We start from the raw sequence: 14,049 nt of genomic DNA, 5'->3' as shown, positions 1-14,049 counted from the left end.
TATAAAGAAAAATATTTTTAGATGGAACGCAGAATCAATGTTGGACAAAATATGTGCAGTAAATAGAGCTTTCTAGCGGCATGCTATCTTTTTCGGCTATAGAGGATCAACTACCTTGTGAGTGCTACTACACGTGGAGATAATTTTTCAATCATACTTCAACATTTCCTGTTACTGCATCTTTAAAAATAAAAATATTATGCCATTTTTAACCATAATTTTTTAACATTAATTTTAAACACGGCAAGCAACAATTATCTGTTGAAGGTTATGCAAATAAGGTGGGTCAAGTTTATTTTGTCAAAAAATTGGACCAGTATGAGAATTGTTACGTGTTTGACATGATTTTCTTATCATATATGAATTTTTCTTTTACGTGAAAGAAGAGAAAAACATTAACATAATTGATTCTACCTTTCCTAGAAAGAAAAATATAAATTTATTCCATATTTAGCTAATCCTTTTCATGGAAGAAAAGATTTCGACTCCTATATATTGAAGTCTCTTCCTTCTTCTTTGTACATCAGGCATAATGTAGTCCCTTAGGGTAGGTAGAGTCTTGTTTAGGAAGAGAATTTTCTCTGGATATTTTTGTGCTCCTTTTTTCTTAGTGAATTGCTAGTATGTAAGTCAATTGACCAAACATATTAATTTATTATTTCTCTTTTGGTATACTTCTCTTTTGTCGTCTGATATAGCGTTATCAAAGATTTGCTTGTAATCTTCTGTATGACCTTTGAATATTTCACTCCTAATAGATAGCCTCTCAAGTTTAGGTCCAAATTCAAAATTATCCCTCAAATATAAACCCGGTGCACTTTCGATCCAACTTATTTATTTGTCAATTTCTAACGGATTTTTATAATCTGTCATGCCCTTAAATAAAAATCAAATGAGACCTCGCCAACTTAAAACTTTGTAACCAATTATATTGAGGAATGAAAATGTACCCATGAAGAATATATCTCGAGAAAAAGGTACAGTATGAAGAAGTAGAAGAATAAGAGGAAAAGCAAAGCCTTTAGGCTCCCAAAATTTTGTGGCCTCAAAATTGTTAATAATCAGCTTTATAGCTGAAGCTTTAACTACATTAAAAAATAGTGAATTTGTAACAGAAAAGTATAATATTTTTTTAAAATGAAAAAAGCCTGTCAGCTTTCTAATAATGGTACCAAGTGAACAACTTATACTCCATCCGATCCAAAAAGAGTGTCCGCTTAGCCAGTTGCACACCTCTTAAAATATAGAAAGTCCTAGGCAAAATAAGTAATTTGACTAAATTACTCCTAATTAAATAGGTATTAAAATTTGATCACTTAACACTAACGCTAATAAGGCAAATTTGAAAAAATAAGATTTATTCTTTCTTGATTTGATAAATGAATACTCTTTTTGAACCGGAGGAGTATATTTGACCTTAATGAGCCTTTATTTATGAGGAAATGCATAGCAAATTTTAATTTGCCGCCAATATAGGTTTCCTTGTTTAATATTAGACTAAGCCATTAATATTTTCACCTCAAATTAGATTTACGACATTTCAAATGCATATCAAAGTTGTTCATATTCCACCTCAAGAGACAAGCGGTTATTCAGACCATCATAGTGATGCTCACAAAACCGACAAATGAGGAGAAAATACAGGAAGTTAAATACACTTATGAAAGCGATTAGGCAATAAAAGTAATCTAAGTGACCTCTATTTATATTGGTGGAGAGCCAGCTCGTATTACTTCCGGCTGAAGTAATACCATCAACCACACTCACCAAAAGACTGCACATTAAGTTCGCAATGGCAATGCCAACCGTGCAAATAGCTAGTGCAAAGCTAGACATGCTTTTTGGGAATTGAGTGTAAATGAACTCAATTAGTCCAACCATATTCAAAGCGTGATTTTGTTAAGGGGTTCTCATGGGGTTCAACACCTACCATATATACATAAAAAAATAATTTTAACCTTCAATATAATTTTCAGGGGGTTCGGACCCCACTAGCCTCAGCCAACCCCACTAGTGCAAATTGTGGCACAAACCACAAAGCAGACATGTTTAACACAGCGTTCGGGTCATCCTCAAACCCTTCATTGATTGCCTTATTGCGTTGCATGCGTTCTGTTATCGTTGCCAGTGCCATAGCCATGCAGGAAATAATCAAACCACTCCCCATTCTAAATACTGGACTTAGCCCTCTTGGGTACCTTGACATGAGTAAAGGCACCAAGACACGATCGTAGAAAACATTCCAAATTGTCAAAGTAAAAATTGAAAAAAAGCTGAATGATCCTGCTGGAATTTCGAACTGATGGCTAGGGAACAAGTGTCTGTCCACGGTCTTCAATTGAAATATTGAAAGCGGAATACTCATCGACACCACAGGCATAAAAGATGTGGACCACATTGGAAGAACTCTAAGAAAAGACTTCAATGATTCCACTTGTTCCACACAACAGAGGCTCCACGGATTTGAAGCTGTTCCATCAGGCTTTAACTCCCTATGAGGATCTTGAATTATGCAAGCTCTATTCATATACCTACACAATACAATGAATGGAAGGATTGATCGAGTGTAAGTCCATCAGTAGCATCATGACACTGAAATACACAGAGATTTAGTCTTTGACAGATAATTACTCCCTCGGTCTCAATTTATGTGAGATAAGATTGAGCATGGAGTTTAAGAATGAAAGGAAGACTTTTGAAATTTGTGGTCCAAACTCCAAAATAAGCCATAGATATTTCTGTAGCTTCAAATCATCTCATTAAAGGTAAAATGAGAAGTTTAAAGTTAAATTATTACTAAATATAGAAAGATGTCATTCTTTTGCACTGACGAAAAATGAAAGAGTATCACATACATTGAGACTGAGGGAGTAAGTAACTCTTCATACAAGTAGCTATTAGCAAGAACTCTACATATCCCAATGAAAACATATACTATACTTTTGTCAAACGAATACAAAAAGGTAAAAGCAGACCATTCGACATACAAAAATTTAACTTGCTAAATTAAACGTACGTCTAATAAATCAGTACAGATGGAGACGCCCATTCCTGAAGTCAGATGAAGGTGCTAAGTGAATTGATTCAGGTGCCTTATAGCAGCATTCATTGTTATAATTCAACTGAACATTGCTATGTCTCTTTCTAAATGCTGCAACTGCCACTTGAAACAATCCAGCGAACAAAATTCCTCTCGCTTTTACTTTTAGCATAAAGTGGAGATCCCATCAAGAACATGGACACGGATAAAAGCATGAGCATAGCAGGGACGCCAAACCCAACTTGCCAACCAAAATGATCTTGGATATAAACAATTATTGTAAGTGCAAGAAAAGTTGAAGCTCCTAAACTGGCATAGAACCAGTTGAAATAGCTATCTATAACCCTCTCGTTATTTGGATTTCTTTTGTTGTCCAATTGGTCAGCACCGAATGCTATAGATCAAGGTCTAACAAAACCAGCACCAACGGAGATAAGCCCAAATGAACACAAAATTAGAGCAAATTGGACAGGGGTAGTTCCACTACAACCATGTCGATTATTGCAGGGTGAAGGCCTGAGTTGTGGTATTATAGTGGTGAACCAAAGCATTCTTATTCCCTGTTGAAAGAAAAAAAATATCTACAACTAAAATAGAATAAAGTATTGATTTTTGCCCAGAACAGAGAGCCCCATATTACAAAGAAGTGTATGAATTTCTTTGATTGCAGAGTCGCTATATTGCAAGTTGCATCATTAACATCTCATAGAAGGTAACCAGTAACGTAACATCAATGTGCAGGTGTCCTTGTTTGACAAATCAAACCAATTAGGATTTTGGATAAATGAAGCACACAAATTGCAATATGTAAGTCCAAATTGAGTAACCCTGCTACCCCTAGATATATGAACTTTTAATTTTAAAATAAGTACAATGTTGTTTGGAACATTACTCAGGATGGTCAATATAAAAACGCTTCTGTTTGGCAAAGCATTAGAGAAGTGAAACAGAAAGATGGCATTCTGAGTAATGTTTGGCACAGATGCTTACCTTTCAAAATATTCTTTCTCACTTGGAGAATGATGCTCGAAAAGCTACCTTTTGATGAGATGCTTCATGGATTTGGTAACCCAATGGATTCTACATGCTTATGTTGAACAGTACCACAAAATGAATCAGTTCAACATGTGTTCAGTGACAGTGAGATGGCTAAACATATATGGAATTTCTTTGGAAACCCCCTTGGAATTAATCACCAAGGGGGAAACATTAGAATTTTCAACACTTGGTGAAATATGAATACTGCCAATAGTGTTCACAAAATGGTGCAACAAATTACTCCTATGTCTATAGCCTGGGAATATGAAAATTGGACGGCTTGTAAGTATGGGGATCAGATCAAATTCTTGACATTTAGAATGGAAGTGCAAATCCAATGGAACATCAAAGCGGCTATCACTGTTGCCTTCCCAACTTGTGACTTAGCAGGAATTTGGGTTGAAATATGCTCAAGGATTTAAAGATACATACCCATTAGATGGAGGCAAGTTTCTTGGACTAAGCCTTTCATGGGAATTATCAAATCTAACACAGATGAAAGCTACATACATGAAAATTCCGGAGCTGGCATAGGAGGGGTACTCAGAGATGACAATGGCTATCTCATTATGACATTTTCAGTCCTAATTCAGTATAAAAGCAACAACCAGACAGAAGCAACGACAGCCTTCTTCTATGCAACAAAATGGTGCAATCAAGTTGGATAGAACAAATATGATCTGGGAGCTGGACTCAATGGTGGTTACAAACATGCTTAAGGACAAAAATACCAATAATTTGAAGCTGAAAAACCTCCTTAAACAAACTGTCCAGACTATGAAGGGGCACAAGTGAGCATTTCACATTGCTATAGAGAAGTCAAACAAGTGGCTGGCTTCCTAGCCAAATTAGCTCTTCAAGGGGAAATGGTACCCGCTACTACTCTTTTCAACAACTTCCTAAGGAAGTGAAGAGAATTTTTCAACTAGATAGATGACAATTCCCTTGGATTTAGAGAAGATATGACAAATGTAATTTCTTTGTTAGTTGAAACTAGGGGTGTACAAAGCAAACCGACAAACCGCACCAAACTGATAAACCGAGAAAAAAACCCGACTAGTGGGTTGGTTTGACTTGATTTGGTGTTGAAAAAAAAAATCCGACCATCATTGGTTTGGTTTGGTTTGGTTTGGTTTTAGCTAAAAAAAAGTCAAACCGAACCAAACCGACCCGACATTACGTGTATTTGATTTTTAAAATATTTTATACATAAAATATTTATTTGTAATGTAATTTGTAAATATTTCTTAAATTTTTTCATAGTTTTTTATCATATTATTTTAAGCTTGAACTTAGAATTTTTAATGCCAATAAGTTTTATATCCCATGGATATTAGTAACTCAAATAAAGTCCAAATCAAAACCAACTCAACACTAATGCTAACAAAAGAAATTCAATTCTAACACTAGGAATGACAATAATATTGGATATCTATTCTTTAGTTTTGCATAATTGGTTTAGAGCGTAAAAATACATAGCTTAATTTTTTTCTTTGTCCTGTAATTAATACTTATTAGCCGTACTTATTTTAGCATAATTTAGTATTTAGATTAAAGTCATTTTCTTTATGGCTTATTAATTAGCAATACTTATGTTAACAGATTTTATTATTTTTTTTGTTCAATATTTTAATACGATGTCATCACCCATCTCACATTTTGTGTTATTTTCTTAAGAAACACCTTAATTATATAGTTGTATCTTACTAGGACTAAAGAAATATTTGAAGTAAAAGTCATATGTTTTGTATGAAGACTTTTTCGGAAAAAAAATCCAAAAAACCCGAAAAAATAGAATAACTAGAGAAAATCCGAAGTTGAAAAATTTGAATTTATTGGTTTGGTTTGGTTTATAAACTTAAAAACCCAACGCAATTGATTTGGTTTGGTATTTGAAAAATTCGAACCAACCCGGTCCATGTACACCCTTAGTTGAAACCATGTATTTTGCTTATGCTATTTTGAATCATGATTTCGAATCAGTGTTTGTTTACGAATCCACGAGATTTCAACTTCAACTTCGTATCATGATTTCAAAGCCCAATTTCTTCAAAAAGTAGAATTTGAGATTCCAAATCATGATTTCAATTTTTTTTTAAATGTAAAATTTGACTCATAAGTTTATATTTTGTAAAAAATTACCCAACATTTTAGATTTTGCAAAAAAAAAAAAAAAAGAAAAAGAAAAAGAGACCCGTACTTGACGTGAAGAAATTGTCCGCATCATGTGGAAGGATTATATTAAAGAATAGCTAGTTGCTATTATTGTTGCTTATTTGGGTCACTAAATCTTTGTCAAGTTATGTGTATTTAAAAGTTTGTAGTAGCATGTAAATGCAAGCATTTATAAATTATTTATAAGATAAACGTAGAGATATGTGATTTAGTAATGCGGCGCCTTAGAATATTCCCATACCTTGTTAATGAACTATGATTTGCTCATTTGGTAAGATTGTATAAGAGTTGGGGAAGTTTTGATAGTTTTCACAAATTTTGTGGTTTTCAATATGGTATTTAAAATAGTATGAGAAAAAATAAACATAAGACGTGCCTTAAATCCAAAATCGTACGTCCAAACAAAATTTCAACTTCAAATCAACATGATTTTCAATCTTTCAAAACGGGCCCTTAACTTCCACTATTTGCTATTTGCCAGAGGTTAGGCACATGTCCCTCTCTGTTTTTTGTAACTTTTATTGGAAATCATTGACATGCTGATGGTAATGGCTTAAAATAAAATAATAAAAGTAACTTACAATTAAACTGGAGATGGATCCAATAGCAACAACCCTAAACCTTCCCAAGTAAGAATCAGAAACAAAGGCCTCTACAATGGCCAAACCATTTGAAGGGGCTGACCATATTCCAAGTAAACTTGATGCAGAGGCAGCTTCCATATGATAAAATGTTGTGATATAGATTATCATGTTTGGGAGCAACCTAAAACATGCCAATCTCTCAAATGATTCATTGGCTACAAGAAAAAGGAAATAAAAAAAGATCAGTAAACTCAAGACAAAGGAAAGAATTAAAGAAACAAAGACACATGGCTATGATGAAAGGCATAGTTTTGAGACCACCCTTTCTTGAATCGTGTGATTGCTTCAGTAACTCTTCTTGTTCTGAATCGTTGCCCATTTCTTCCCCTATGAAAACTCACTTGCTTACTCCTAGCATATTGAAAGAAAGAGAGTAAAAAAGGCCAATTTTTTTTTGTCTCGCAAAAGCTTGGTTTAGTAGTTAAAAGTCTTAACGCATGGAACATGTTGGACTTTAATTTAAGGCCAAACCCATCGACTGTGGTCATCCCCCTTTCACACCAGTAGTCATCCACATCCATTATAGACACTTTTTGCACCGTTACGACCGGGTATTGGTTTTACTCCGATAATGGTGCAAAAAATGTCTAAGTGGAATAGGAATGACCCACCTGAAGTGTCTAAATGGAACAAGAGCCACTTTAGGTGCTCATGGTGTGACCGGGTGTCTAAAGAACAAGGGGACAATAGCCACGTGTTTGTCGATGGGTTTGGCCTTAATTTAATTCACTTTATGTCCAACGTGATGACTGCTCCCGAATAGTGAACCCAACAACGTGATTATTTAAAACGGCATTAAACAAGAAAGAATATATATATATATATATATATATATATATATATATATATATATATATATATATAATATATATATATATATATATATACACACACACACACCCCTCTTTATAACCACTATTCCTATTTTTCTTTTTTGACATTTTCCCTGAATCTATGTACAGTCAAACCTCTCTATAACCTGCTTGTCGCGCATGGGTGGATCTAGGGCCCAGAGAGGTTGTTACCCAAACACCTCGATAAAAAATTAAACCGTATATCTAAGGTATTTTCTTATTCTTTATGTATTATATTCATGCAAGTTGAGGGCTGTAGATACAAGTTGCAGCTGATGTGGAGTTAGTTAGTTGATGTGGAGTTAGTTACAAGTTAGTTGAAGTTGTTAATTGTTGATGTGCACAGCACAGTGAACTGTAGTCAAGTAGTTACTGCATTTAGGGAGTATATTCTAATGTATAAATATACTGCATCATTGTAATTGACTTCATTTATGATAATAAGATCAAACTCTATTCTTTCTCTCACAATTTCTCTCAAGCTATCTTCTCGGCTCTTTCCCTGAATTAGCTATCATCTTCTTTGAGTTTAAGATCCTAGATTAACATTTTTAGTTTGCGATTTCAATTGATTGCATCAAGTGGTATCAGAACCCACGATCCTTGGTATGATAATGACCCGTAGTAAAAATCAAGAAAAATCAGTTGAAGAAATGGAGGATAATTTCTGCAGATTCAACAACAATTGCAGAAGTTTATGGAAGGAATGTCAAGTATCAATGATCGAAATGTCCGAACAACTAAGGAATTGCTCGAACTCAAGGAGCCGATTGGTTATCTGAGTTTTAAAGGAAAAGATAAGGATCTAGAAAGGGTGGAATCTTTGAACAACATGTGTTCGACAGAATGCCAACATGAGAATTGACCTAAGGAGAATAGTACTCATACTGGTAACTTCTTTACTAGGTATTCTTGATTAAAATTTCCTCGATCACTGGTCTTGATTTACGAACATGGTTATACAAGGTGGATCAATTCTTTTCAATAGATGAACTTGCTTTTGATTAAGGGGTGAAGGTAACCTCTATTCATTTAAATGGGAAGCTATTACTTGGCATAGATCTTATATGAAATGTAGAAATTTAGATCCTACTTGGACTGAATATGTTGCGGAGGGTTTTGAGGACCCTATGGAAGCATTGAAGAACTTGCAACAAACTGGGAATGTGCAGGACTATCAAGTTGAATTTGACTGACTTTTGGCTGGTGTGAATTTGTCAAATGAAAATGCACTCAGCTGTTTTTTAGGAGGTTTAAAACCAAAACTAAACAAATTGTTAGGATTCAAAATCCTAGATCCTTGATGCAAGCATACAATATTGCTAGACTACAAGAAGGTGTTTTGGAAGCTTAAGCTCAAACTTGGAGTTTGACACCAACAACCAAATCACAACTTGCTATTTTACCCACTCCAAACAATTCTAAGCCCTACAATTTCCAAAAATCCTTCATACCAAATTCAACATTTAAGAAACCTTTTGAACCAAATGTGAGTAGAGTTAACAGGTTTAATGGTCCGAGTTCTAAAAGAAGGTTAACTGCTGCAAAGATGGATGAAAAGAGGGCTAAGGGGTTATGTTTTTCTTGTGATGAAAAGTATGTAGCTGGACACATTTGTAAATCAAAGAAACAGATCTACTTGGTGGATGTGATTGATGAGGGAGCAGTAACTGAATTGGTGGAATTGGAGCAGGAACAAGAAGTCATGAAAGCAGCAAATGAGTTCATGACTATATCTTTGCAAGCTTTTACTGGAGTTACTGGATATCAGACTATTAGAGTAACTGGTTACCATGAGAAAAGGCCCTTGCAAGTCTTGATTGATACTGGAAGCACACACAACTTCATAGATCAAGAAGCTGCTAAGAAGTTGGGGTGCTAATCCAGTTCCATAATGGAACAATCCATCTATAACTGATGGTAGAAAAGTGCAAATAACTGCTGTATGTAGAAATTTACAATGGTTATTGTAAGGAACCACTTTTTCATCAGATTTTATGTTGCTACCTTTAGGAAATGTGGATATAGTACTAGGAGTGCAACGACTTAGCACTCTGGGTAGGATTCTATTTGACTTTAAAAACAAGACCATAGAGTTTGTGTATCAAGGCAGGAAAGGAAACATGTATTAAGGGGTGCCAATAACCACCTTAAATCAGCTAGGGCCAGTTCAGTAGCCAAACTAGAAGGATCACAGACTCAGTTTTTCAAGATGGCACTGATGGATCAGGAAACAGAAGGAGCACAATGTTACAATATACAAGCTATTCAGGAAGCTGAATTATCTCTAGTTTTGTCTGCTCTCATACAACAATACTCAGGTATATTTGAAGTGCCTACTACTTTAGCCCCTCATAGAGGCTCTTTTGATCATAGGATTCCCTTGATGGAATCTGCAAATCCTGTGAATAAGAGGCCCTATAGATATCTTGGTGAGAAGAAGGACATTATAGAAAAGTTCGTTCAGGAAATGATGAATCAAGGGGTGATCTAGCATAGCACGAGTCCTTATGCTTCACCTGTTGTTTTGGTGGGTAACAAAGATGTCAGTTGGAGGTTGTGCATTGATTATAGGGAATTGAATTGAATCAATTGACAATAAAAGATAAATTTCCTATACCCATTATTAAGGATTTTCTTGACGAGTTAGGTGGTGTAATAGTGTTTTTAAAATTAAATAGATCTTAGGGCTGGTTATCATCAGTTGAGAATGGCTGAATCTGATACTCAGAAAACAACTTTCAAGACCCGTGAAGGTCATTATGAGTTCTTAGTTATGCCTTTTGGCTTAACTAATTCACCTTCTTCATTCCAAAGATTGATGAATTATGTTTTTAAGCCCTTATTATGGAAGTCGGCGTTGGTGTTTTTTGATGATATTTTGATTTATAGTAGAAGTGTTCTTTGTTTTTTGATGATATTTTGATTTATAGTAGAAGTATGACTGCTCATCTTGATCATGTAAAAGCTATTTTGGGCTGATGCAACAATATCAACTTCATGCTAAGATGGCTAAGTGTGAATTTGGTGTACCTAAGGTGGAATACTTAGGTCACTTCATTACTGCTGAAGGTGTTGTAACTGATTCAAAGAAGATAATTGCTGCACAAAGTTGGCCTGTTCCTAGCAACGTCAAACAATTGAAAGGGTTCATTAGTCTTCTAGCAACTTTGTTGATGAGAAGGATGAGGCGACAAGCAAGGTGGTGGCATAGTTTTTCTTCCCCTTAATTATGGTTTTGCCCTTTCGGGCTTTTATTTCAAACAATGATATTTCTTTTGGTTTGTTGATGGCATGTTGAACAATTTATTTTTTGTGTTTTCGCGTTTTGGTTTGGATGTTTGGTTGTCATTTTGATGACTCTTGCCCTCGTTGGGCTAGATGTTGTTATGGATATATTGTTTTTGAAATTGCTGGCTTTCTTGGGGAGTTCAGTAGGTTGGAAATCTTCCAGCAGGGAACACTGGTTACTAGTAAATGGCGATCGCTGCATCGGCCGCTTTTCCGCTGTAGCGAGTGCGCTGTGACAAGAATTAGTCCGCAGCAGCGGAGTAAAGGGACATCGAGGGTCCGATGTAGCTGTCAAAAGCCTGCTACAGGGTTCTGCCGGCGCAGTATATTTCTTACATGAGACATGTGCCATGATATTCTATCTTGGGTGCGAGACCGCTGGCGCGAGTTGTTCACCGCTGCAGCGAGAGTACTGAGCCAGTGGGCATTCTCTGATGCCCACCAAAATTGCACAAAATAGGGAACTTATTGAATTAATCTCCGCACGCACAAAAACATACCATATATTGTTAACAAGACACTACTGCTAGTTACTAATTGGAATCGCCCAGATACCAACTGACTTGTCAAGATACCAATTGGAATCACCTAGGTACCAATTGGACTCGACTAGGAGATCAAGGTGACCGAGGTAGCACGATAGGAAAGAAGAAAGGGAAAATTTCCTTGATGTCCCATAGCATCTCACGGATGGGTACGGACTTTAACGTACCATTCTACAAGACTCTAATAGACATTGCTCTTGTACTTGTGAGACCGGTAACCTAGGCTTTGATACCAACTTGTCACGACCCAATTTACGGTTCGTGTAGGCACCTACATCATCTCACCTGATAGGCGAACCCTTACCAACCATCCCGTTAATAAAATCATTTGGAAAGCAAATGCAACATATGATAATAAATAATAGCGAGAACATCTTGAAACTCTTTATTAATTTAGAAAAAAACACTTTCCTAAGACCTAGTCTAGACACGTACAAGAGCTTCTACAATCCAGAAGAAATAACCAAAAATAAAAATGACCCAACTTCTGCCTTTGAAATGGGATATGCAGAAGCTGTAGGAAGATATTCGCCACTTCAGCGAACTAAACCTTCGAGCAATAACCTGAAAAGTAATAACTTAAAATAAAAACTATTTGAAAACAATCAGTCTCAACTCAAGAAGGACTCTTAATGAAATTTTAAGAAAAAAATAAACCCTAAAATTGGTAAAATAGCAAAATGTCCAATTCTAGTTGGTCACTTTGCCAAAAAACTCAAACCTTAAAGTTTTTCTACTTGTGAATAAGCTTGTGTGTCTCTATAAATGGTAGAAGCTGGGTTTTTTTATATAGAAACCCAAAAATCTCAAACTTTGGTTTTCAACCGATGTGAGACTTGTGAGTTTTGAGGGATTTCTTCGTGAATCCTTGCGATTCAACCAAAACCAATAGAAATTGAGGCTTTTAGCAAGCAATAAGTCAAAATCCATTAAGGATTTGCAGAAAAAAGAAGGAGAGAGGGTGAGTGTTGACACCTAATTGACCTCCCGGGATCTATTTTTAAGCGCTCGGAGTCCTTGGACAATAAATAAAATCAGCTGTGCACCCCCGAGGGGGTCTAGGTATTTCTTATAAATTATTCAGGACAACATGTCACCCTTTTGAATTAATAAAGAGGTATTTGAAGTTATTTCAAATTTGGTGGAGATTTTATTCTTTTTATTACGTGGAGGGGCGAGAAAACTCCTTCTTAATAATTATTTGTTCGATTAATTAAATCAGGGAAATTAGATTAATGAGGGATTTTAAGGCACTTGGAATAATTAAAAGGGTTGACCATTTTGCCCTTTTCTGGGCGCGCTTGTGTAATCGACCTATTTTCTCAACTTATAGGCCAATGTTTGCAAATGATTTTTGCTTTTTGTTTTATGAATTATTTTTCTTAAACTGTTTAAGTCCTAATGGGCTAACAATGTGTTCTTTTATTTTTTATGTATTAGCTTTTTTTACCAGCCATATATATGTATGTATATGCACCACGTATATATCGATACACATGGTGTATATACACGCATGTGTATGTACATTGGGACCAGGCCTTAAATGGGTAGGCCAGGCCCAGTCCATTTGACCCGCGACCTAGCCCAGCTAAAGATTAAAAGGAGCGGGGGAGTGTCATACTCCATTACCCCCCGCTTCCATTTCATTTTTATTAAAAAAAAGAGGGAGGGGCCTCATTTGTAAAATGGAGAAAACAGAGGAGGCTAGGGCAAAACCCTAGCGCCGCCCTTCTTTCCGCCACCTAGTCTCCACTGTCTTTGGTGTCATTTGGAGTGGGGAAGGAGGCAAAGCATTCAATGCTTTGTCCTTCTCCCCCTAAATCTCGGCCAAACACGCCCTAAGGTATACCCACCCCTTTCCCTTTTTCATATATGTGCAGATTTGAGTTTTAGCCATTGATTTAGTTTGTGTTTTTTATCTGAGCCGTTTATATGAAGGTATGTGTGTGAGACTTGCAAATTTGCAAAGTCCCACATCGAAAATGAGAGATAGTTTCAACGTTTGGGGTTTCTATAAATAGAACCCCCTATTCACCATGGAAAGAGGTCGAAAAAAGCTTAGAAAAAGAAATATAAAAGTTTTATTAGTCTTTTAAAAGTTGAAGTTCTGTTCTAAGTGTTATATCCCGTATTTTGGTACATTGGGACAATTCGGTTTAACTATGATAAGTTAAAGTTAAAACCGTTAAGGATACAAAGTCGATTTTTGACCTTGATTTTGCTACAGAACCATAAGTTGTTCATGAATTTGTTTGCATGGGACATTTAGGAAGATTTGGGACCAAAAGTGATATAATTGAAAGTTGGAAATCGTACGAAATTAGGCCGCTTTTGGCGGGTGTGACTATAGAAAAGGTCCCACCCATTTTGTGTCCAATTTTAATTGCTCCAACACATGTGTGTGGGCCATGAATGCATATAAGTCTTACTAGTATGCAAAATATGACTACTAATTCATTCTT

At 35.7% G+C, this 14,049-nt stretch overlaps 2 long non-coding RNA genes and 1 pseudogene across 5 annotated transcripts in view; 2 read left to right on the top strand and 1 right to left on the bottom strand.

Moving 5' to 3' along the window:
* Positions 1-1,530: 1,530 nt before the first annotated feature.
* Positions 1,531-7,241, bottom strand: LOC132062463 (protein NRT1/ PTR FAMILY 1.2-like; annotated as a pseudogene).
* Positions 7,242-7,824: 583 nt separating this feature from the next.
* LOC132063105 (uncharacterized) lies at positions 7,825-11,161 on the top strand. Of its 3 annotated transcripts, none has more exons than XR_009416333.1 (2): positions 7,825-7,960; positions 10,720-11,161. It is a non-coding gene; the product is annotated as an uncharacterized LOC132063105 (long non-coding RNA). The 3 variants fall into 3 exon arrangements; XR_009416334.1 differs by having other exon boundaries at positions 7,833-7,960; positions 10,688-11,161; XR_009416335.1 differs by having other exon boundaries at positions 7,833-7,960; positions 10,685-11,161.
* A 2,064-nt stretch (positions 11,162-13,225) lies between these two features.
* LOC132063104 (uncharacterized) overlaps positions 13,226-14,049 on the top strand; it is a 25,850-nt gene continuing 25,026 nt past the window's right edge. For both annotated transcript variants that reach the window (XR_009416332.1, XR_009416331.1), the window contains exon 1: positions 13,226-13,430. This is a non-coding gene — a long non-coding RNA (uncharacterized LOC132063104). The remainder of the gene's footprint in view (positions 13,431-14,049) is intronic.

This window comes from Lycium ferocissimum, chromosome 7, assembly GCF_029784015.1.
Source record: "Lycium ferocissimum isolate CSIRO_LF1 chromosome 7, AGI_CSIRO_Lferr_CH_V1, whole genome shotgun sequence".
Lineage (NCBI taxonomy): Eukaryota > Viridiplantae > Streptophyta > Magnoliopsida > Solanales > Solanaceae > Lycium > Lycium ferocissimum.
Note: the sequence above shows the minus strand (reverse complement) of the source record. Positions and strands in the feature narration are given on the sequence as shown.